The sequence below is a fragment of the Molossus molossus genome, unplaced genomic scaffold (genome assembly GCF_014108415.1).
Source record: "Molossus molossus isolate mMolMol1 unplaced genomic scaffold, mMolMol1.p scaffold_m16_p_15, whole genome shotgun sequence".
Lineage (NCBI taxonomy): Eukaryota > Metazoa > Chordata > Mammalia > Chiroptera > Molossidae > Molossus > Molossus molossus.
In genome coordinates this window covers 5,157,430-5,182,313 of record NW_023425350.1, presented here as the reverse complement: position 1 = coordinate 5,182,313, position 24,884 = coordinate 5,157,430, and the positions used below count along the sequence as shown (strand labels likewise).

Genomic DNA, 24,884 nt, shown 5'->3' with positions numbered 1-24,884 from the left:
TTAATTCTCCTTTAAGATCTACCTTAAATTTATTGTCTCTTCAAGGTCTTCTATAATTCCTATTTCCCCCAATCCTAGTAAGTGACTTTCTTCCTCTTCTTTGCTCACATACCACATTATATCTTTATAAGCAATTATAACCATATTGTATTATGACTATTTACTTATATACTAGATTAGGAGGCCCTCTAGGGTTGTAAACATGTAGTATTCATTTTTTTAACTTTTACATTTCAGTTTATTGGCAATATGGGGACTAAAACCACCTAGTTTTTAGGGTAATAGGGCATAGTGCTTTAAATATTTCTTTTTTTCTTTCAGTTTTATTGAGATATAGTGGATATATAGCATTGTATAAGTTTAAGGTGTACAGCATAATGACTTGACTTACATATATTGGAAAATGGTTACCACAGTAAGTTTAGTTAATATCCATTATCTCATGGAGTTAGGTAGTAGTTGTCCCTTTCCAGTATCTAGCACAGAGCCTGTAGCACTTAGTATGGGTTTAGGACGCTTTATTAAATGGTTAGTCTGATTTCCAACTGGGCGTCTATATGTAAGATTTGTTGTCTCTTTTTGTGGGGAGGGGAAGAGTTGGTAGTAGTTCTAGTTCTACCCTTTCATTTTACAAATGAGGAAGCAAGTCGATAGGAGGAGTATCTTATTTGGTTATGAGATGTTTTTATTTTACCATACCCTACTAGGTCTTGTGAAACATGGCAAAGCTCCAGATGGGTCATTTATGGTCAAGGACAAATGTCGTGTCTTTTATGGTCAAGGACAAATGTCAATTTCTACAATTTTGAGTAGAGGGTGAGCATTTTTCAGTTCTTACAGACTAGGCCCAACAAGTGAGGCTTTTGCCCAATGGCCTTAGCATGTAGACTTAAGCCAATGCAATTCATCCAAACTTCATTTGGCTCCTTCCAAAGAAGTATGAGTCTTCTCACACACTAGGAAGACTCTTCTGATCACAATTATTCCAGGCACTGTGACTCCTGAGAGGGCTGATGTTTTTTCTTCTAGAGAATGCTTGAAACCTATCCTGTAGCTACCTTCCCATGAAGTGACCTCACCAAATTTCATTTCATTGTTGCCTTTTCGTGCCCAAGATACAAACCCTTCATACACATCTCATCTTGTTCCCCCGCCTATTCTTTCCCTCCTTTTCAAACATCTCTCTTGTTCTAAGGTTAACATAATTACTTGCATCTTCAAACTATTGAGTGTTACTTTATATTTGCTTAAATAACACTTGTCTTTCTTCTGACGGAAAGCCTTCTCTAGTGATACTTGTACTTTCTTTTACTCTCTAGATATCTCAGTGTAGGAAGGGATAAGAGGGGGTTTCCTTCCTACTTTGCACCATGGTGCCTATAAAACCTTCCTGTTAAAATTCCTATTGATCATGTAGTTGGAGTATACATCTCTTGCTCATTGGAGACATGGGCTTCTGGCTCACAGTGTTTCCTTCCATTCAAGGTTGTGCCACCATTCCAGATTAATTCAGTGTTTATGTAAACAGAGCACCCAGGACCCTGGCTTCACAGTTTCCTCATCTCTAGTGGTCTTATCTTCACTTATTAATTCATTTACTCCCATGAAGCTACTCTGGACCTCACCTGAAATTAGCTTTACCTTTGAAGTTATTAAACATTCTGCTTCCAACACTATTCTTTTTAATTAAATCTGTTTGTTGGTGCTTTGGAGATATGCAGTTCTTTAACACCTGTCTCCACTGAATGCTTCCTGTATAAGCAGGCAAGAATTCCATATCCATCACTCCTTACCTCTTGCCAGACTTGTGTTTCCTTGCCCTGTTGAATTTCTATCATATGCATCTGACAAAACCTAGGTTTTGGATTAGTTTGTCTCTCTGGCCTACATAAAAGTGTTTGTTGAGCACTAATGGAGGGAAATCATACCACTACACAGAACAGTGGTGTTTCAAGTTCACAGTCTCGAGTTCCTGCGCAAGTTGTTAGGGCTACAGAACAATTCTTTCATTTTCCATTGTGGCTATTTTAAACATTCTTTTCTTTCTTTAAACTTAAGAAACAAAGTATTCTCCACAGATGGTATTTCTACTTTATGAGAAAACAGAGCCATCAAAAAGAGATCCCTTAAATTTCCTGTTACTTGACTCACCAGTTTATCTCCTCTGTACCATTTGTTCTTCCTTTTCCTTCTGTTCCAGTGGATGAAATGTCCCTATTTCTGTCTCAAGCTGATTCTCCAACTGTGCTTTGTCTATTTGTCTTTAATCTTTCCCTTAATTCTGATTCTTTCTCATCTTGCTAAACTTATTCAGATACCTCACTTAATCTGGCTGGTGTGGCTCAGTGGTTGAGCATTGACCCATGCACCAAGAGGTCACCAGTTTAATTCCCAGTCAGAACACATGCCCAGGTTGTGAGCCAAATCCCCAGTGGGGGGCATGCAGGAGGCGGCCAATCGATGATCTCTCTCATCGATGTTTCTATCTCTCTCTCCGTCTCACTTCCTCTCTCTCTAAAATCAATAAAGAAAAAACAAAACAAAACTTTTTTTCAAATACCTCTCTTAAATAAAAACAAATAACCAGATTACTCCTAGAAAGAAATATCAATTTTTTTCCAGCTTCTTCCCCCTTCCCTTATCAGCAGCAACACAAAGCCCCAAACTTTTCTACTGCCTCACTTTCTGTTTGCACCTTAATACACTATCTGTCCTCTTCCATCACTCACTAACATTGCCTGCTTCAAAATATCATGCTGACAAACTGTCATTTTATTGAATGTTCAGAAGTACTTGACTTTTCTCAGATTGCTGTCTTTTCTTGGCTCCTCTGCTAAATGGTAACTTTCCTTACTTATTTTATTTCTAGGGCTTTCTTTGTCATTTGCATGTTTATGACTTCCAGTTTTTTATCTGAAAGCTTGTAACTGAGCTTCAGGCTCATATAGCAGCTATCTACTAGGCATGCCTACTTGGATATATCACACACTTCAAGATCAATATATCTACAACTATATTCTTTCCTCTTTTGCTCTCAAATCTCCTTCCTTTTCCTTGATCTTAGACTCAGTGATTGTTTCCACTCTCCATTCTAGCTTGGATCCAGCCAGAAATCTGGGTTTCTTGTCATCCTTGACCTTACATTCAGCCAGACACCAGATCCTGTCAGTATTACCTTCTTAAAATGATTCACTTCTTTTCCATCCTACTGCCACTTCTCTACTTCAGATGACCATATTTTTTTCTAGATTGTCACGGTATTGTCTTCTCTGGTATTTTCTCCCAGCTTGTCTAGCCTTCTATTCATTTTCTATTCTGTAGCCAAACTACTTATTATAAGATGCAAGTCTGATCATGTTATTCCCAAACTTAACATACTTAAATGACTAATTTCCCATTCAGTCAGGGAAAGGTTAAAAATGCTAATTATTTTTTATAAGATTGTTAATGATCTGACTTCTGCTGACTTCCAATCCTATCTATAGTCATGGACTCCTCCCCTTCCTCCCAAATTCTACCCTGATTAAATGACTCCATTTGAAGCTGCTCCCTTCTTATCTCCAAGGGATCTCCTGCAGATCCCTCTGCTTAGAATAAAAATGCTAACTCCCCAAGCAGTACTGATAGGCAGTATGTGGAAATATTTCTGCCTCATTGTCCTTGGTTTGGTTTGAAGTCAGTTCCGGATGGAGAAGACAGATATGTACAGTTGACCCTTGAACAACATGGGTTTGAACTGCAGGGGTTCAAATGTAGATTTTTTTCAACAAATACTGTTAATTTATTTTCCTTACGATTCTCTTAACCTTTTAGCTTACTTTATTGTAAGAATACAGCATATTATATATATATATAACATTTTTATTTTTATTTATTTATTTTTTTAACATTTTCTTTTTTTTTTTTTTATCCTCACCCGAGGACATTTTTCCATTTTTCGTTCAGGTAGAGTGGGAGGGAGAGAGGGGAACAGAGAGAGAGAGAGAAACATTGATGTGTAAGGAACACACCGAGTGGCTGCCACCCGCACGACCTACCAGGGCCAGGGGGACAAACTGCAACCGAGGTACGTGCCCTTAGCGGGAACCGAACCTGGGTCTCTCTGGACCGCAGGCTGACGCTCTAACCGCTGAGCCAAACCGGCCAGGGCTATATATGACATTTTTAATATGTGTTATTGGTAAGGCTTCTGGTCAACAGTAGGCTATTAGTAGCTAAGTTTCTGAGGAGTCAAAAGTTATGTGTATTTGTGGAGCCAGCACCCCCTTTTCACCTCCCCACCCCCATGTTGTTTAAGGGTCATTTGTATTTACAATGATATATTTCAAAAACTGACCTACTTATGTGTTTAATTATAATGGACAGTTGGTTTATAGAAATCAAAAGAGGATTTCCTTAGAGAAGTGTTCCAAGTAGAGGCTGCTAATGTAAACTTATGCTTCTTGTGAGCATTTCTGTTGTAAGAAGTGTATATAAAATTAGGCTAATGAAAAATGGTAATATAGCCCTGGCCAGTTTGGTTCAGTGGTTAGAGCGTCAGCCTACGGACCAGAGTTCCAGGTTCGATTCTGGTCAAGGGTACATGCCTTGATTGCGGTTTGGGCCCCGGCCCTGGTCAGGGTTGTTCGGGAGGCAACCAGTCAATGTGTCTCTCCCACATCTCTCTCTCTCTCTCTCCCAGTCTGTCTGAAAATAAATGGAAAAATATCCTCGGGTGAGGATTTTTAAAAAAATACTTACAAATTCAAATATAGTTTCAAGCATTTCTAAAAAAATAAAAGAATGTGACTCCTAAGTAGATCAGAGTTTTATTTAAAATCAGAAAGACTGAGTAGCCCTGGCTGGTGGTTAGAGCACTGGCCAGCACACTGAAGGGTCTTGGGTTCAATTCACAGTCTCTTTCTCCCCCTCCCTCACTCCCTCTAAAAATGAATGGAAAAAATATCCTTAGGTGAGGATTAAAAAAATAAAAAATCAGCCTGGCCAGTGGCTTAGTGGTTGAGCATCGGCCCATGCACCAAGAGGTCGTGGGTTCGATTCCTGGTCAGGACATATGCCTGGGTTGTGGGCCCGATCCCCAGTGGAAGCCATGCAGGAAGCAGCCAGTTGATGTTCTCTCTCCTCGATGTTTCTCTCTCTCCTTCTCTCTAAAATCAATAAAAGGGAAAAAAAAGTCTGAGTAGCAGGTATCTGTTAGTATAATTTCACCAGTTCTTTAAGTAATGGTTTTACTTATTCTGTAGCTAAAAGATTTAATGTTTTTAGCTAAAAATGCTTACTGAGCAGTTTTGTATGTAGTCTCATTTGATAAAACAATCTGTTTAATATGTAGGGCAGATGCTATTCTTCATATTTTCTTGAATGAGGAGGAAACAGAGTTTGTGAAGGTTAAGTAATTTGCTCAAAGAAATGCAGCTAATTAATGGTGGAACTGGGAAAGAATCTGTGTCTTTAGAGTTCTAAGATTATGGTCTTTGTTCATGATCATGTGTATTTCCTGTAGTAACACTACAAGTTCTGTGTAAGAAATTGATAGCTATTATTTTCGGACACCCTGGATTAATATCTTAGGTAATTAATACTAAGTGTTTTAACATTAAAAGGACTTCAAATTTCAGAATATTAAAAAGTCAGTGAGCCCTGGCCGGTTTGGCTCAGTGGTTAGAGCGTCGGCCTGCGGTCCTGAGAGACCCGGGTTCGGTTCCCGCTGAGGGCACGTACCTTGGTTGCAGTTTGTCCCCGGCCCTGGTCGGTTGTGCGGGTGGCAGCCACTCGATGTGTCCCTTCACATCGATGTTTCTCTCTCTCTGTTCCCCTCTCTCCCTCCCACTCTACCTGAACAAAAAATGGAAAAATGTCCTCGGGTGAGGATAAAAAAAAAAAAAAAAAAAGTCAGTGATTATTCAACTTTTTCTAAAATTCCCCTTAGTGGTTCAGGTTGATATTCTCTAAAAGAGAGTGATTTTATTTTATTTTTTTGTTTTGTTTTTTAAATGTCTACAGTGAAGAGAATATTTAATCTATGTGATCTGCACTTATTAGAGGTCTACAATATGATGGACAATTCAAGAATAAATAGTCCATTATAATTATCTAATAATCACTTTTAATTTACAAGTTTTTTTAAGGATTTGTGTGGAACTTTCAAATATATGTGTGGAATTCTGCAGAATTAATACATCTTAAAATAATGGAGCTGTAGTCTGAACTCTGGACTTTAGTATGTCTTGTTTTCTTTTTTTCTTGGCACACTGACTTTTTTGTCACTGTTAATGATGAGTGGCATCAGCTCCCAACTACCCTGGTTTGCTGTCAGACTGCAGGGTAGCTAAGGTATCTAGTTAAGCATTTAAATAGAAATATTCTCAAATCTTCTATTATAGATCTGGCCAGTAATGATGTGTTTTAAAATAAAGAAGATGATGGAAGTTTCTACCTTTTATTTATGTTTGAATGGCAAAATTAGGGAGAGGCTGAAATGATGATGGATAAGAAATTACAGTATCTTTAAAACCCACTAGTGTTAGTGTAGATACTGTTCACTGACTGTTTAACTAAGCTGGGGAGGAAATGGAATGTATAACTCAGGAAAGGGGAAAGGACCACTTCACAACTTCGGTATCCCATAATGATAAAGTTAGCCATAATGATAAAATTAGGTGGTTTTTGTTGTTGTTGTTGTTTGCTTTCTACTACATATTATGTTTGAGACATAATCCAGGTACTTTTAAGAAGTTATAGTTTATTTGAGAGGATATAGCTTGTCAGATGGAAAGTTAAATGGTGAATTGAAGAGCAGTAAGTACAATAATATAAAATAGTGCCGCAGACAGTGAACATCATGAGTTAAGAAAAGGTAACAGTCACTGGACTTTGGAAATAGTAGAAAACCATCATGAAGGAAGAGGGACTTGATTTGATGATGATGATAATAGCGATGACGATGATAGCAGAAAACACATACTTACTGTTTCTGGTAGTTTTATATGTATTCACTCATTTGGTCCTTCCTACAGCCCTATGAAATAGATATTGTTATTTTCTTGATCTTACTGATAAGAAAACTGAAGGAAGGAGGGGTCAAATAACGTTTAAGGTCACACTGCTTCTAAGTGGAGGAGCTGGGATTCTACAGCATGGTTTCAGATTTTTTGGTTAGGCTACTCTGCATCTCACATAGCAGGAATATAATAGACTGTCTTTCCTTTGCCTTACTTGGTACTGTGGAACTTTGTGTAGGCTTTGGGAATGGCCATACCTCTGAGTGGAAAATAAGCTCTCATCCAGGCCACAGGCTATTGTTCTGTGAAGTTTTGGTAGAAGTCCTTTCTTTCGAGATAAGATGTGTTTTCAGTAAGTAAAATTAAAAAACCCACAGAGCAGATGTGTGTTTTTTTTTTCTATATAAAAGAGAGAACATATTTTAACCGTTCTGAATAGAAAAAAATGTTTGACCAGTGTCATTTTCATCATATTGTATTAGGGCATTTGAGTAAAATTGTCTATTGAGAACAAATGTGTAACTGACTATTTTGCATTTAAAAATAATTGGTAGTGTGTAATTATTTAGAAAATTAATGAAAAACTTGAAGAAAGGACTGTTGAAAGTTGTTAAAAATCAGTGACATTGGATTAAAACAAATCAAAAGATCTAGTCATATACCCTTATATGTGTATGTATGTGTAATATTTTATAGGACCACCAAAAATACCTTTATTTAGACAATTAAAAATTATTGGTGCCCTGACTGGTTTTGCTCAGCGGTTAGAGCGTCAGCCTGCGGTCCATAGAGACCCGGGTTCAGTTCCCGCTAAGGGCATGTACCTTGGCTGCAGTTTGTCCCAGGCCCTGGTTGGGTTGTGTGGGTGGCGGCCACTCGATGTGTCCCTTTCACATCGATGTTTCTCTCTCTTCCTCTCTCTCCTTCCCGCTCTATCTGAGTAAAAAATGGAAAAATATCTTCAGGTGAGGATAAAAAAAAAAAAAAAAATTATTGGTGCCCTGGGCGGTTTGACTCTGTGGTTAGAGTGTCAGCCTGCAGTCCAGAGAGACCTGGGTTTGGTTCCCACTAAGGGCACGTACCTTGGTTGCAGTTTGTCCCCAGCCCTGGTTGGGTTGTGCGGGTGGCAACCACTCAATGTGTCCCTTTCACATCGATGTTTCTCTCTCTCTCTCTTCCTCTCTCTCCCTCCCACTCTATCTGAACAAAAACGAAAAAATGTCCTTGGGTGAGGATAAAAAAAATAAAATTATTGGTGATAGGTATTATAGAGGTATTATTGCATAATAATCAACATATAGTGAAATTCTTGATATTGTTTGAAATATAAGCATGGCATTCTTCCATTGTATATAGACTCTTACATTTAAAAGTATTATGTTGGCACTGGCCGGTTTGGCTCAGCAGTTAGAGCGTTGGTCCACAGATCAAAGTGTCTTGGGTTCGATTCCCCATCAAGGGTCTTGGTTGTGGGTTTGATCCCTGGCCCCAGTCAGGGATGTGTGGTAGGCAACCATTCAATGTGTCTCTCTCACATTGATGTTTCTCTCTCCTTCCCACTCTATCTAAAAGAATAAATGGAAAAATATCCTCAGGTGAGGATTAAAAACAATAACAATAAAAAATAAAAGTATTATTTGTGGAATATAATGAACACAACAGTCTGAAGAACAGGGTAGATGCAGAGACCTGGAAGTAGAGTACAGACTGACAGTCCTCATAAGCGGGGGAGATAAACCACAGAACTTATATGCATGTAGACATTACTGATGGACATGGACAACAAAGCTGGGGACGGAGTGGGGAGGGGTGGGGAGGAGGGCGTCAATGGGGGGAAAAGGAGAAACATTTGTAACAAAAATAAATTAATAAAAAAATTAAGCTCAGTCCTGCAAAATAAGTAATAAGTGAAAGTACTATGCTGTATTATTAAAACAAATAAAAACTTTAGCCAGTAACCCTCCCCCAATATTTATTATGAACATTTTAAAAATAATTCTTTATTAATAAAAGTAATAACCATTTTAAAAAAAGCAATATAACAGTGTTTAAGGACTCGGGCTCTGGAGTCATATTTGGGTTTACTATTTCTTATCCTGTGTCACCTTATGAGTTATTTAACCTTTGAATCTATCAGTTACCTCTCAGTAGAATGGGGGTTAATAATAATGATTCCTTTATAAAAGTTAAGTTTAAATGAAGAAACCTAAAGTACACAGTGACAGACATATTATAAACAAACAAATGCTAGGTTTGTTTGTTATTTAGTAAAAAACCACATAACACAATTTACCATCTTAACCAAATGTATAATTCAAGAGTTTTAAGCACATTCACATTGGGTTGCATCCAAGATCCAGAACTCTTTTCATCTTACAAAACTGAAACTTCAAACCCATTTAAAAACAGCTTCTCATTCCCTCCTCCCTCTGGTAACCACCCTTTTCCTTTCTATCTCTGAATTTGACTATCCTAGGTACCTTTTATAAGTAGAATCTACAGTATTTGTCTTTGTGTGGCTGACTTATTTCACTTTACATAGTACTCTCAAGGTTCGTCCATGTTGTAGCATGTTAGAATTTCCTTTTTCAAGGTTGAATAATATTCCCTTGTATGTATATGCAACATTTTGTTTATCCATTCATTTGTAGATGGACATAATGGGTTGCTTCTACCTTTTGACTATTGTAAATAGTGCTGCTGTGAACACAGTATTACAAATACCTCTTGGAGAACCTATTGTCAGTTCTATCAGTATACCCAGAAGTGGAATTGCTGGATCATATGATAATTCTATTTTCATTTTTTTGAGAAACCACAATACTGTTTTTCACAGTGACTGCATCATTTTACATTTCCTCTAACAGTATGTAGTGTTCCAGTTTCTTGTCATTTCTTTTTAATGGCTGGTTTTGGTATTAACTGTCCTGTGATGTGAGGTGTTAAGTAGTGTATTTAGGCTGATAGTAACAAAGCTGAGGAGTCTGGGCCCCTAATGGTCATTGGAGCTACTATTTCCATACCTTAACTGTTTTGAACAGACATATGAGTGATATTTTGTCTCTTGCAGCTGAACCTAATTCAAATAAAATATTTAAAAATTACCATCATCCTTTAATATTACCAAGGAAATAAGATGTTTAGAAATGTGTAGCAAAGGGCAATTTTTTTTAATAGCTTTTAAAAATTAAGTTACCCTTTATTAGCAATCTTTTTATGTATATGACTTGTGTTCTACAGACATTTTAATTCTTTCTTGCCTTATTTTTTAATCCTCACCCGAGGATTTTTATTGACTTTTTAGAAGGGGAGGCAGAGAGAGAGTGAGAAACATCAACGTGAGAAACATAGATTGGTTGCCTCCCATGTGCACCCCAACAAGGAATTGAACCTGAAACCTAGGTGCTCTGACCGAGAATTGAACCCGCATCCTTTTGGTGTACGGGACAACGCTCCAACCAACTGACCCACCGGCCAGGGCTCCTCCTTGTCTTTTTTACAGCATTCCTGCAATGTATTATTTTCTGTTTACTGATCCTATTGAGGTTAAGAAGTTATGTACGTTGGTAGTAGTGGTACACTCCATGTTCCATTTCAAATCTTTCTGACTCCAAATCACACACTTTTTTCATTAACCCATGACTTTTCTAATGCCTTTGTTTTAAATCTTTATTCTTGAGATACCTTCTAGTTGGTAAGTTAATCTCTTTACTTATGGGGTGCCCTGCACAAGTGACTAAATTAATTGTTTCAGGGCACTTACTTTTGTTTGCTTATTAAAGAATAATGAAAAGTTAAACTTTTCTGAATCTGCTAAGTTGAAAACCACCATAAACTTGAGGCTCATGGTCATTCATACCCTTAGATGATGGTTATATTGAAGGCCTCAACCTAGCCTTTGCTTAAATAAGTCTTTTAACTATGCTAGTGTCCTTCATTACTTGAAGATTTAGTTTTAGGTGTGATTAATTTAAATTATTGTAATTAGGATCTGAGGAAAACAGCTGGACTCTTCCAATCAATTCTATATCTCTTAATTCATTGGGAAATTTCGATGTATTTTTGGTTGTCATTTTCTTATTCTGTTTTAGCCTACTCTTATTGTTCTGTAATGACATAATAGCAGTCACAGGACAAACATCACATCCTAGGCGCATAAGAGTGCCAAGAATTACTTGAAGTAAATAATCATGTAAAACATTTACTTCTTAAAGAACTTTAACTTTTCTAGTCTGTTATGGCAAAATAATTTTAAAGCCTGGGTGTTTTAGAACCTGTTTTACCTGTTATCTCTTAAGTGAAAAGAGTACTGATTGCATACCTGAAAGAGAAATTCACTGGTGGAAGAGACAGATGCCAGAACCATTGAGAATAAGTCCTTGTTTGCGTAACCTTTTAGTTTGTTGAGTCTTTCCTTTTTTTTTGTTGGGAGTACAGGAAATTAAATACTATGGAAGAATTTGCCATTCCCAGCTGGTCACGTGTTCACTATGCTGTAGAATTTCTCAGTGCTACTTTTATTATTTTATAAATCTAGCATGATTTTTTTCTTTAGTACTTGACAATGTATGGATGTAAATTTAACAGGGAATATCGTTTAAAACTGGTAATATTATACATATAAATGTTGTATAAATTCTGAATTTTCTTGAGCTTTAAAACCTATTCATTGCCTCCCTTCTCTCCAACCTTTGTTATTGGATATATGTTGTATTTTTTTTCCCTCTTCTGCTTTTATAGTACTTACCTACTTTTCCAACTTTTTAAATTTGACTATCAGTTGAGGGCAGTTGTATTCAGTAGTTATTTTAAGAGAGCTGTATCAAAATATGCCTCTGCCCAGTATGGTAGCTGCTAGCAACACATGGCCAAGTTAATTAAAATAATTACGATAACATAAGTTTAGTTCTTCAATTGTACTTGCCTTATTTTAAGTACTCAATGATCATATTGGTTAGGGGCTACCATATTGGACAGCACAGCAATAGAACATGTATTTGAGTATCTGAAATACATCCAATCAGATTATGACCTGAAGAAGGTACCAGGTGCTGTTATTACTATTTTAGATATTTGTCATTTAGCAATATAATTATTGGTTTAATTTCTAGCAGAGGTTATTTAGAAAAGTAAGGTCTTAACTCTGCCTTCCTTACCAGGCTACATTTTGATGAAAGTTTCTTACTATTTTTTGAGGAAATTTTCAGAGGCTATTTTATACCAGTTAACAGACAAATGGAACTTTGCTCTTTGTTAAAGATATCTTTTTGTGACATTTATTACATTTCTGATTATAGGAGTAATATATGATTATAGAAAAGTAGAATATGTAAAGAGTAAGATATAAAAGCTTGTAATCACCCAGAGATATTCTTACTGTTTTGAGTTTATATTTTTTGCCATATTTTAAATTTTATTTTTTAAACCATTGGGAATGTGCTTCATACTCAGTTTTGACCTTAAAAATCCTTAACATAAGGATTTCCCTATGATATTGTTAACTTTTTCTTAAACTTTTAAACAAATGTACCACAATATTGAATTAAGTGGTTTACACCATAATTCAATTTACTATTCCCCTGTTGTTAGACATTGTGTTCTTTGTAATGGTGTTCTTTGCTTTGTAACACTGATTACAAGGGTATGTCTGTAACTTGACTATAATCCTTTTAACAAAAATTTCACCTTTTATAGTAATTATTTGCTTTAAGTTTATGTTTCTATTAGACTAGAAGCCACTTGAGTTTAAGGACCATGCCTTGATTACCTTAATCTTACCTTAGACAATTGGTCTGTCTATTTTTATAGGTTTTGCTTATGGATAGGAATATGAATGGAATTTTAATAAAACAGTAATTGGGATTTGGGGGGGACATATTCCTTGTTTTTAATGACTATAGCCTCATTTTTAATGTACATTTTTTCCCCTTTTTTGTACCTCTTTTTATGGGAGAAAGTTTTGGATATGCCATTTAAGGAGATGAATGATTTCTCAAGGATGTCCATTTTGAACAGCATACTTGCTTGGCTTTATCCCATGCCACAGTGTTCTTAATATAAAGAACTTATATAAGTTCACCATAATCTCAAATATCAATAAAAAATGTGTTTTTTTTTTTAAAAATAAAGGATTTAGACAATTCACTTGGCATAGTTGTGTCTGATTTTATTTTATTTTTTAATCCTTACCCCAGGATACTTTTTCCATTTGATTGAATTCTTAATTTTACTTACTTTGCTTTTAAGCTTTAGAATTTTCATTTGATTTTGATAAAATTTTAGGTTCTGTACAGAAATTCTTCATCTTGTTGTCTTGAACATATTAATATTAGTGATTTTGAAGTTTGTGTTACATTTCTGGATCTCCTGTAGGTCTGATATTTTAAATTTTGTTTCCTCTTGGTTTTATGATATTTTAGTTTTATCTTTTGGTACAACTGCTGATGTTTGATTGACTGCTGGACCTTGTATATGAAAAACTGCTTAGATAATTAGGTCCTGTTATCTGTCTTAAGAGGTGATTTGTTTTCTTCTATCAGCCATTTAGGATTGAGGTAGATACCTTAATCTAGTCAGTGATTGTACAGTTTTGAGGCAGATTTTCGATTTTTTGAGGATTGATTTATTGTTTTGTTTTGTTTTTTCTTATTTATTCCTAGGGTGTAACCTTCCTTCTTTGTGAGTTCAAAATTTAATTTCTATGTTCTTAATTCCTTGTGCTTCTGCATTCCTCCTCCCCATTTTAGTTTCAGTGATAGGATTGGCTTGCAGCAAATTAAATCTATCATTGATGAAGGTAGATATCTCCCTGTTAATTGTCTATAATTTACTTATTTATTTTTTGAGTCCCAAGTTCAGTGTACTAGATATTGAAATTTTAGAGGTTTGATAACAGTTACTCTCATGCTGAATTCAGAGCCAGTTGAGAATTGGAGGAGTAATTTAGAGAGAGATCTCAATCTCATCTATATTGGTATAATCTAGGATACAGGCTCAGATATAGGACAAAATGGGCTCATTGTTCTGAATAGATTTGGACTCTTCCAGCAGATAGTTCTCTCTCATAGAGGTGGAGAGTCTCCCTTGCTATGTTTATCACATGACTGTAAGTAGAAATTAGAGTCCTGTTTTATCATAAGACTGTAAGTAGATGAGAATTAGTGTGTATCATTTATATGGATAAAGATTCTGGAGAATTAAGTAATTTAGTGTAACTTAAAATAATTGTAACTAATGGTTGTAATCACTAAGTGTCTCTATTATTACAACCTATGATTCTTCCTTCAACAGAAATTACAGTTTTGTAAATTTTGGCCATAGAACGTAGCTTTATAATATGTTGTAATGTTGAGCATACAGCATATATAAAATACTGTTTTATATTCTCAAGAATAATTATAAAATGGAATATTTTGTGGTGATCATGCTTGCATTATGATGACATTTTAATAATTTGGTTATTTGCCTTTTAAATTCAGAATTTTTATCTTAAAGCCAGTGACTGTTGTGCCCTCAGAATTTTCTCAGTATTGCATATATCACAATAATGGAGGCAGTATCTTTTATGAAGTCCAAACCATATGACTAAGCACAGGAAGTACAGGAATTTCCCACTTCCATCAGCTTGACTTATGATCCGCAACTCCAACTTTAACCTTTTATTTATTTTTTAATTGTAAGTAAGACTTTACATGAACGGCCAAAGGCCTGTTTAGGATTTCCTAAGGGTTGCAATCAGTGTTAACAGCAGGTAACACAAATATAGTCAAGCTACTGTCCTTAAAAAAAATTTACCAAATATTGGGATCAGATAACCATAACGTGGACTAAATTAAAAGGAGAAAATAATCATACCAATACTTGTTACAGAGAGATTTACCAGGAAAAGAAAGTATCTTTAGGCCATCCTCATTTGACTTTTATTTTGCATAATTAGTGTAGCTCATTCATAAAATCCCTCAAAGAAAAAATTTTGACACAGCTTTTTTTTTTCCCCTTTAAAATAATTTTTTTCTTTATTGATTTTAGAGAGGAAGAGAGAGAGAGAGAAAGAAACATTGATGAGAGACAACATTGATTGGCTACCTCCTACATGCCCCCCACTGGGGATTTGGCCCACAACCTGGGCATGTGCTCTGAACGAGAATCGAACCTGCAACTTTTTTTTTATTAATCCTCACCCGAGGACATTTTTCCAATTTTTGTTCAGATAGAGTGGGAGGGAGAGAGAGAGGAAGAGACAGAGAGAGAAACATCAACGTGAAAGGGACACATCGAGTGGTTCCCACCCGCATGACCCATCCAGGGCCGGGGACAAACTGCAACCGAGGTACGGGCCCTTAGCGGGAACCGAACCTGGGTCTCTCTGGACCGCAGGCCTACGCTCTAACTGTTGAGCCAAACCGGCCAGGGCGAACCTGCGACTTCTTGGTGCGTGGGTCAATGCTCAGCCACTGAGCCACACAGGCTGGGCTTGACATAGCTTTTATATTAAGTGGTTGGTTTCACACTTAGGAATGTTAAACTACATTTTTGTGTTTTATACTTTTTTTATATAATTTTTTTTTATTTTGGGAAGTGTGATTGGTGAGGAGGGTGACTGAAATAGGTTTTCAGGTATAGAATCTTAATTTGTAATACTATTTCTGTTGGAAATTAGAATTTGGTTTAGAAATTTGGATTTCATTCACTATCAAACAACCAGGTAGGTTGTAAGATGGATGGGAGGGGGTCATGTGTATAGCTCAGTTAATGATAAACCATGTTTATGAATAAGTTTGTATAATATACTCACATGTAGAGGCACGCGTTTATTGTGGGTGTTTCATTTTCAGAAGCATTGGGTTAGAGTCAGATATTTTTTTATAGGACTTTCTTTTAAGATAATGTCTGACATTTTGGTTACAGTTATTCAAAAAAGGAAGGTCAGATGTATTATCTGGTAGCATACTAGAAAAAATCATTTATAAAATGAGATGCTGCTGTTTGGCCATTTCATATGTAGAGACCGTAATATCATTTTGCATAGTTTTGCATTATACTTTTTCCTTAAATAGGAACTATTTAGTATGTTTTTAACATTGTAAACTAATTGAGATCTTTGTGCTTAGCTTTAATTTAGTCTCGGTATTTTTTCAAGGAAATGGGGTAGTAAAATATGAGACCTTGATTATATATGTCCCTTGGTTTGCACCACAGACTGTTTATGAGTTTACTGTCATTCTTTTTTCCTGGAGAAAATTTGCTTTCTCTATGTATCAGTATTTTTCAGTCAAGTCTGATACAATTAATTCTTGTTTTTCAGCATGTGGATTGTTTCTACTGTACTTCCCACATGCTGTTGATAGATATTTTCTTGCTATATTAGCTGGCTGCAGTATTACAGCTTTGCTTTCTCATGGAAATAGGTTTGCTCGCTAAGCTTCTTAGAGCCAGGGACATTAGCTCACTCATTTATTCTAGAAACGTATTTGTTGGCCTGATGTCCTAGAGGTATCAGATTAACAGTGGAATTCTTTTTACCTGTTTCAGTATTCCCTTGCTATGATTGGAAAGTGAACTTATTTTGTAATTGTATCTTAAGTCCTTTGTGTTCCAAGGACTTTGTGTATATTGTCATTTAATAAATATTTATTTAGCAACTACCACATACCAGGCTCTGGTTTTGGCCCTGGATTAGGCCCTGGGAACATAGTTGTGAACAAAACAGATAAAAATTCCCTGCCAGCAGTTTATATTTAAATGGTAGCTAGAAAATACTGAATAATTAAATTATATGTACGTAAGATAATGATTTATGGTAACTCTAAAGGGGGTTCACAGTTAAGATATGAAGGTATTCCTGAAAAGATGACTTTTAAGTAACGACCTGGTAGAAGTAAGAGAGCTAGCCATATAGATACATGGATATGAGCATTTCAGACAGAAGGAAATAGCAAATCCAAAGACCCTAAATCAGGAAAATACCTTGGTGTGATTTAAAAACAGACAAAAACCAGCTTTGTATTGGAAACAATTTCAGATTTACAGAAAAGTTTTAAAAACATGTTTTTACTTTGCTTAGAGACTTCATTCAAGTTTTGTTAATTGTCCAAATAGTAATGTTCTTTAGATCAAAAGGATTTAATCCAGGATCACACGTTGTATCCAGCTCTCACATTTTAATCTCCTTCGATTTGGAACAGTTCCTCAGTCTTTCTTGTTTTCATGCTGCTCACAGTTTTGAAGCTTGCAAACCACTAATTTTCAGTTTGGGTTTGTCTAATGTTGCCTGATGATTAGACCCAAGATAGGTGTTTTTGGTTACAATTTCACAGAAGTGATGTGCTCACCTTAAGGAATCCTTTTTGGTGGCATACAATTTATTTTGTTAGGTAGTGTTAACTTTGATTATTTGATTAGTGATGATATCTACCAAGTTTCTATTACTCCTCCTCTCCCTTTATAATTAATAAGTATTTTGTGGGGAGTTACTTTGAGACTATGTAAAATCGTGTTTCTATTTCTACTTTTACCGACTAGTTTTAGTGTCCATTGATGTTTTTCAACTAAGTTAATTTTTACCATAATGGTTGACAGATGATATTCTTATTCAAGTATTCCTTTTACATTTATTAACTGGCATTTTACTGTAAGAAAGAGAATTAACAAATTTATATCAATTTATTTGTATTAGGAATTCTTGTTTTATTCAATGGGTTATATACTCCATTACTATCATTATTTATTTTAATACTCAAATTGTTTCAGATATGCTGCTGGGAGCCCTTTCAAGCTGGCTAGTATGTCCTTTTGATATGTTGCCATCAATCTTTGTGTAGTTCTCTACTTTAAAAAACACACATTTATTTTGAAATAATTATAAGTTCATATGAATTTGCTAAAATAATACAGAATGGTCCTGTGTACCCTTAACCCAATTTCCTCCAATGCTTATATCTTACGTAAATATAGTACATTAACAAAATCAGGATATTGGCATTGATGCAAAGCATATGTGTAGTTCTGTGTCATTTTATCCCCTGTGTACCTCCTGACTTTTGGCACAAGATGCTGTTCTAGTTCTGGAATCAGCCATTTCTCCAAGGAGCCCTAATTTCTTTTGATGGAGAGTAGTATTTCAAAAATCACAATCTGGGTGCTAGGTGGGTTCATTGTTATTGGAGTGTCTCTGCACTTAAGACCTACACAGGCATTTACATCCATATATCTGTATCTTTATATATTGAAAACCATATATTTACACTGAAACCTCCAATTTCAGGCCAAGACCATGTGTTCATTCTAGCTACCTCGCCTCATATTTATACCTTTCCCAGTAGTAGGAGCTGGTATCTGTTATCATAATGTTACTAATTTGCTCAGTTCTTCCATATATAGTCAACTCCCCACCCCAGAGGACTGTGGTGCTGCTCAGATGTCCCTTCTTTTGAAGGCTGCTAATGAGTTACCTTCCTACTCCATTACCACTACTAACTCCTTGTGTCAGGGTCCCTGGTGTGATTTTAAAACATTTGGAAGGCTATTGTGGCTGGAGCAGAGTATATGAGAAAGAAAATAATAGGGGATGAGTTTTGAGAGTTAATTAAGTGGGTAAGGCCTGATCATGAAGAGTTTCATAGGTAATAGCTGGGAATTTGTGCTTGACTTTCAATGATGTGGAAGCTGTTGGAGGTTTTGAACAGAGGAGTGATGGGCTCATCTTGGTTGTGTTGAAGATAATCTGAAGAGGGAAGGGGAAGGCAAAGCTACAAGTAGGGAGACATGACAGAAGGTTTTTGCAGTAATTCAAGTTAAATGATGATGTCTTGAACTAGGGTGATGGTAGTGGGGTAGTGAAAATTGGTGGAATTCTGAATTTATTTTAAGGTAATGCTGGCAGGATTTGTAGGTGTTTGGATTTAGGTTCTTGAGAGAGAGAAAAGTCAAGGTTGACACCAAAGATGTTGGCCTGAGTATTTATAAGGATAAATTGCCATTAATCGAGATGTGGAAGACTGAAAGATGAAGTGGTTGCAGTGGAAATAGGTAGGGCACAGTTTTGGACATCGTCACTTGAGATATTTATTAGACATTCGAGTAAGCTAGATGACACATAGGCAAGTGGAGATATGGATCTAGAATTCAGGATTTTAGGTATCTGGGATAGAGATAATGAATTTGGAAGCCATTAGCACTTAGAGACAAGATGAAATTAAGCCATCAGCACTTAGAGACAAAATGAGATCTCTTATGGAATGAGCGGATTTAAAGAAGAAGGGGACCAAGGACTGAGGAGAAAACCAGCAAAGAAGACTGAGAAAGGGCATCCAGAGACATGTGGAAAACCATATGAATGCATTGTCATCAAAGTCAAATGAAGAAAGATTTTCAAGAAGTAGATAATGAAGAATTAATTGGTTATTCAAAGATATTTATAGATCAAGTAAAATGTGGACCAAGAAATGATCATTGGTTCAGCAATTCGGAGGCCATTGATAGGCTTGAGAAGAACAATTTAGATAGTTTGGTGGTGGACATGGTGATAGGGAAGGGGGAAAACTGATTGAAGTGAGTTCTAAAGAGAATAGGAGGAGAAAAGCTAGAAACAGATAGTATAGATATCTCTTCAAGGAATTTCCCTATATCAAGAATTGAGATGATAGCTGTATGGGAAGTGGAATCAAGGGATTTTATTTTATTTTTTTAAGAGTAAGAGAAATAACATGCCAATGCCAGTAATGTAGCGAGAGAATAGGAGATGAGGAGATGATGGGATGGCTGTGGTAGGGGGATAGGAGAATTGCTGTAGTGTTGTCTTTTAGTGGGCAAGAGGGAATGGAAGATTAGTGCATAGGAGGAGAGTTTGGCTGTAGCTAGGACTATAATATAATAGCAGAAAGAAAGTAGAATATATGGGTACAGATGCAGGAATATAGACAGATTTGGTGATGAGAGCTTGTGCAAGTTCTTAATGAGATAAGAAACCAGGACTGTAGCTGAGAGTGAGATTAGGAGAGGAGATTTTTGAGGTTTGAGGAGAGAAGAACTATTTTGAAATCATCCAGAAGGAGAATGGGAGAGAAAATGGACCAGGGAAATAGTCTAGGATTGCCAATCAACTAAGGGCCACTTGAGTATAGTTGTGTGCTTTCTTAAATCAGAGTTAGCTCTAGGAGGTGCAAGTACTGAGTAGAGAGAATTGGATTTAACCAGTGATATGTTTTTCCAGGAGAGTATGATTAAGTGAGAGGAAGGTAAGGTAAGTGCAGGGCAGTGATTATTATGATTGACTGGAATTTAAGTATATAAAGAGTTAAAACATAGGAGTGAGGAGGGTAAAAGACAGTGGAAAAATAATAGGGTCTGGGTTGAATTTCCCTGATGAGCCCAAAAGATTGTTGGAGTTGAGGTATTAGTGAGAATGAACTATAAAGATAAGAGGTAGTGGTCAATGAGTAAGATGTTTAAAATTGAGATTATGGAGGTGTTGCAATTATTGGTAATGATATGGTTAAGGAGACCACAGGAGTGAGTGTCCATGATATTAGATATTAGATATCACTGTTCTCTGTCTCCTGCAAAGCATGCCCCCCGCCCCCAAACTCTGGAGTTCTCTGGAATTCAAATAAATGTTGCTTCTGCCTAAAACTTTAATCTTTTTTTTTTATCCTCACCTGAGGATAATTTTACGTTAATCTTCAGATAGAGCTGGAGGGAGAGAGGGAGGAAGAGAGAGAGAGAGAGAGAGAGAGAGAGAGAAACATCGATGGAAGAGACACATCGATTGGTTGCCACCCGCACAACCCCAAGCAGTGCCAGGACGAACCGCAACCCCGGTACGAGCCCTTGGCCGGAATTCAACCGGGGACTCTTTGGTCCGCGGGTGACGCTTTTACCACTGAGCCATACCAACCAGGGACAAAACTTGAATCTTTATAGGAATTTAAAATAGGATATGTTTCAGTAGAGATATGGAGAACTATGGATACTACATGAATCTTTTTTTTTTTTTTTAATCCTCATTCGAGGGCATTTTTCCATTTTTTTGTACAGACAGAGTGGGCGGGAGAGAGAGGAAGAGAGAGAGAGAGGGAAACATCAACGTGAAAGGGACACATCGAGTGGCTGCCACCCGCACGACCAACCAGGGCCAGGGACAAACTGCAACCGAGGTACATGCCCTTAGCGGGAGCCGAACCCGGGCCTCTCCGGACCGCAGGTGGACGCTCTAACCGCTGAGCCAAACCGGCCAGGGCAGTCTTTTTTAAAGTATGAATTTATTAACGTGTGTTTTCTAATACCTTAGATCTTGTTCACTTAGATTTTACTATATTTTATTATGATTTACAAAAATGGCACCACAAAAAATTTTAGGATTTAGTAAAAGAAAAGAATAAAACCGTATAATTCCACCATGCTATCACAATTACTGTATTCACTTTGATGCATTTTCATTAAAATTTTTTTATATGCATACTTCCTTTAAGTAGAATTACCATACATTCAATTTTATATAATGTACTCCCCCCCTTAATTCTGTCCTAGTCTGGGCATTTTATAGCTTTTATTTTTTATTGTTTTTTCTTTATTGATTTTAGAGAGAGGAATGGAGAGGGAGAGTTAGAAACATCGATGAGAGAGAACATCGATTGGCTGCCTCCTGCATGTCCCCCACTGGGGACTGGGCCCACAACCTGGGCATGTGCCCTGATTGGGAATAGAACCAGCGACCTCTTGGTGCATGGGTTGATGCTCAACCACTGAGCCACACTGGCTGGGCTATGCACTTTTCTTTTAACATTAATATGTTAACTGTCATTTTTAAATTTTATTTTTGAATTTTAAAATTCCAGTTGACATTCAGTATTATTTTATATTAGTTTTAGGTATACAGCATAGTGGGTAGACGTTTTATATAATTTATAAAGTGATCTCCCTGGTAAGTCTCGTACCCAGCTGGCACCACACATAGTTATAACAATATTATTGACTATAATCCTTATACTATACTATAACCATTATTTTTAATGATTGCTTCATATAGTTCGAATAACCTTTAGTAAAATTTACTTAGTTTTTCTGTTCAGGATTTTTAGGTTGCTTTGAATTTTTGCTATTGTAAATGATGTTGCTCAACATGCTTATGTGTTATGTGCAACCTCTCCCAGATTTCAGTTGGCTGAAATAAAATTTCAAAATATATAAGATTGAAGATTGAAAAGAGTTTTTAAAAATGATTTACAATATAAGTACATTAATAACAAAAGGAGGTAGAGACTAGTACTTTTCAGACTTACCTTTGTTTCATTTGGCTTCATAAACAATACTTGATTGGTTGTTAGACTAGCCCTGTGATAATAGATGTTCAGAATGATATTTTTAAAAAGTAAAATAGTTTTCTTTATGGAACAAATTAAATTAGTGAGGCAACAGTTTTTGGTTCCATCTGTTAGTATCAAAGATGTGCTCATAGGTTTAGATATTAAAGTCAAATTTAAACACCTTTAAACTCTACATCTCTTGAATTACTTAATCTTTTTTTCTTTTATCCTCACCAGAGGATATTTTTCTGCAAACAGAGTGGGAGGGAGAGAGAGGGAGAGATAGGGAGAGAGAGAGATACCAAGGTGATAGGGCATGGAGAACTGCAACTGAGGTATATGACCTTGACAGGAATCAAACCCTCAACTCAGTGGTCTGACACTACCGCTGAGCCAAACCGGCCAGGGCAAATTACTTAATCTTTAAATGCAAAGTTTGTATTTAGGTAATATTGGAAATGATAATAACCAACATTTATTGAGTGCTCTTATTTCAGGGACTCAAGATAAAGCTGAAATTTGTGGAAAAATGATTTTCTATATTTGGATCCTTGGTGGGTGGAAACCATATGGGCAGATTTCTAGTTATAAAATGAAGGTTCTGTTGGTTTAATTAACTGAACAATTGACTGGAAACAGTTTTGGAGGACTTTTTTTTTTTTTTGTCTTTGAGTGGAAATGTCCCAAGTTGTTTACCTTTTGCAAACAAAGCACTAGTAAACAAAGCTTTGCTTATCTGTTTATTTTACTTACAAATTTTTAAAAATGCTGGAATAACTTTATTATCAAAGTAACCCCCCGCCCAGGCTGCCCAAAGAGATAATAAACAAATGTTGCATTGTGTTGTTGGTTGTCTGTTTAGTTACTAGACTTTGCAGTAAAAGCCATTTGTGTGTGTGTGTTTGTTTCATTTCCTTTTAGTAATCCAGTCTTCTTGGAGTGCCTCTCAGGAAGACACAGTATAACAGACCTTGCCATCAGTGTACTTAGAGTATTGATGTTGAACCATTTGGCTTAAAAAAAAAGATGCCTGGCCCTGGCCGGTTTGGCCTAGCGGTTGGAGCGGTGGCCTGTGGTCCGGAGAGACCTGGCTTCGGTTCCTCCTGGGGTCGCGTGCCTTGATTGCAGTTTGTTCCCGGCCCTGGTTGGGTCGTGTGGGTGGCGGCCGCTCAGTGTGTCCCTTTCGTGTAGATGTTTCTCTCTCTCTCTCCCCCTCCCACTCTATCTGAGCAAAATGTGGAAGAGTGTCTTCAGGTGAGGATTTAAAAAAAAAAAAAAAAAGATGCCTGTGGACTATATTATTATTGTAATATCAAATACTGAGAACATGTAATTTTATTAATATTAATTCTTGTAATAATAGAAGCCTATGCCTTATCAATTTATATTTTTTCCTCCTTTGGAGGTTAATGGAGGCATAGAAGTATGCTTTCCACATGAAAGCACCTTTCTTTGATTTGAAATTTTAATACATAGTATAAATATGGATATATCTGAAAATATAAGTAATTTGGATTTTACATTTTAAGCTTTTTAAAATGTCAAAATTATACCAATAAAGATATATTGATATTTTGCTACTTAAAAATATCCTAATACTGTGTTCGCTTCGGCAGCACATACACTAAAATTGGAACGATACAGAGAGATTAGCATGGCCCATGCACATGGATGACACACAAATTCGTGAAGCGTTCCATATATATATTTTTTTTATCCTCACCCGAGCATATTTTTCCAATTTTTTGTACAGATAGAGTGGGAGGGGGAGAGAGAGAGAGAGAGAAACATCGACGTGAAGGGACACATCGAGTGGCTGCCACCCGCACGACCAACCGGGGCCGGGGACAAACTTGCAACCGAAGTACGCGCCCTTAGTGGGAACCGAACCCGGGTCTCTCCGGACCGCAGGCCGACACTCTAACCGCTGAGCCAAACTGGCCAGGGCATGCGTTCCATATTTTTTAAAAAAAGAAGAAAAAAAGTCCTAATATCATAAAATGCTGGAATCTTTAACAAGCAGTTCAGCTGTCCTGAAGAGGGGAATTGTGGGCATGGGGCAGGGTAGAGGGGTACTCTCAAAGTGAGACTTGACTGGAAGTTGGATATTTATTATTTTTAATGTCTATTTCAGTTAAAGAGAATCTAGATTGTTTTGTGTGCCTATATTATATCAGTGGGGTATAAATTACTTTCATTGTAATTGAAAATGTTTATAGTTTACTCTTAGCACCTCTGCAAATCTGTTATTAATGTTTTCATAAAGTAGTGACATTTTTTAAAGAATGATAATTTAAAATATGAAGTATAACTGAATAGTAAATATAGTATGTACAACTAGAATTAGTAGCTTTAAAGTCCAAGTTACATTTCTAAATTTTGCATGTAATTTTTCCCCTACCCAGATCCCCAGAAAATCTCTTTATTGCTGTTACGTTTTTTGCAATCCTCCAGCTTCCTTCTTTATCTTTCTAAGCTCCCGTTGGTGTTAGTCTGATCATTGAGTCGAGGGGCGTTAAGTTTAGTATATTAGACCTGTAAGATATAGGTAGTATCCTGCTTGTCATTTACTAATAGCATG

The 24,884-nt window shown here is 36.5% G+C and overlaps 1 protein-coding gene and 1 non-coding gene across 3 annotated transcripts in view; both read left to right on the top strand.

Moving 5' to 3' along the window:
• ROCK2 (Rho associated coiled-coil containing protein kinase 2) overlaps positions 1–24,884 on the top strand; it is a 98,419-nt gene that overhangs the window by 12,310 nt on the left and 61,225 nt on the right. The window lies entirely within an intron of this gene.
• On the top strand, positions 23,904–24,009 carry LOC118631265. The gene has a single exon (XR_004959756.1). It is a non-coding gene; the product is annotated as a U6 spliceosomal RNA (small nuclear RNA).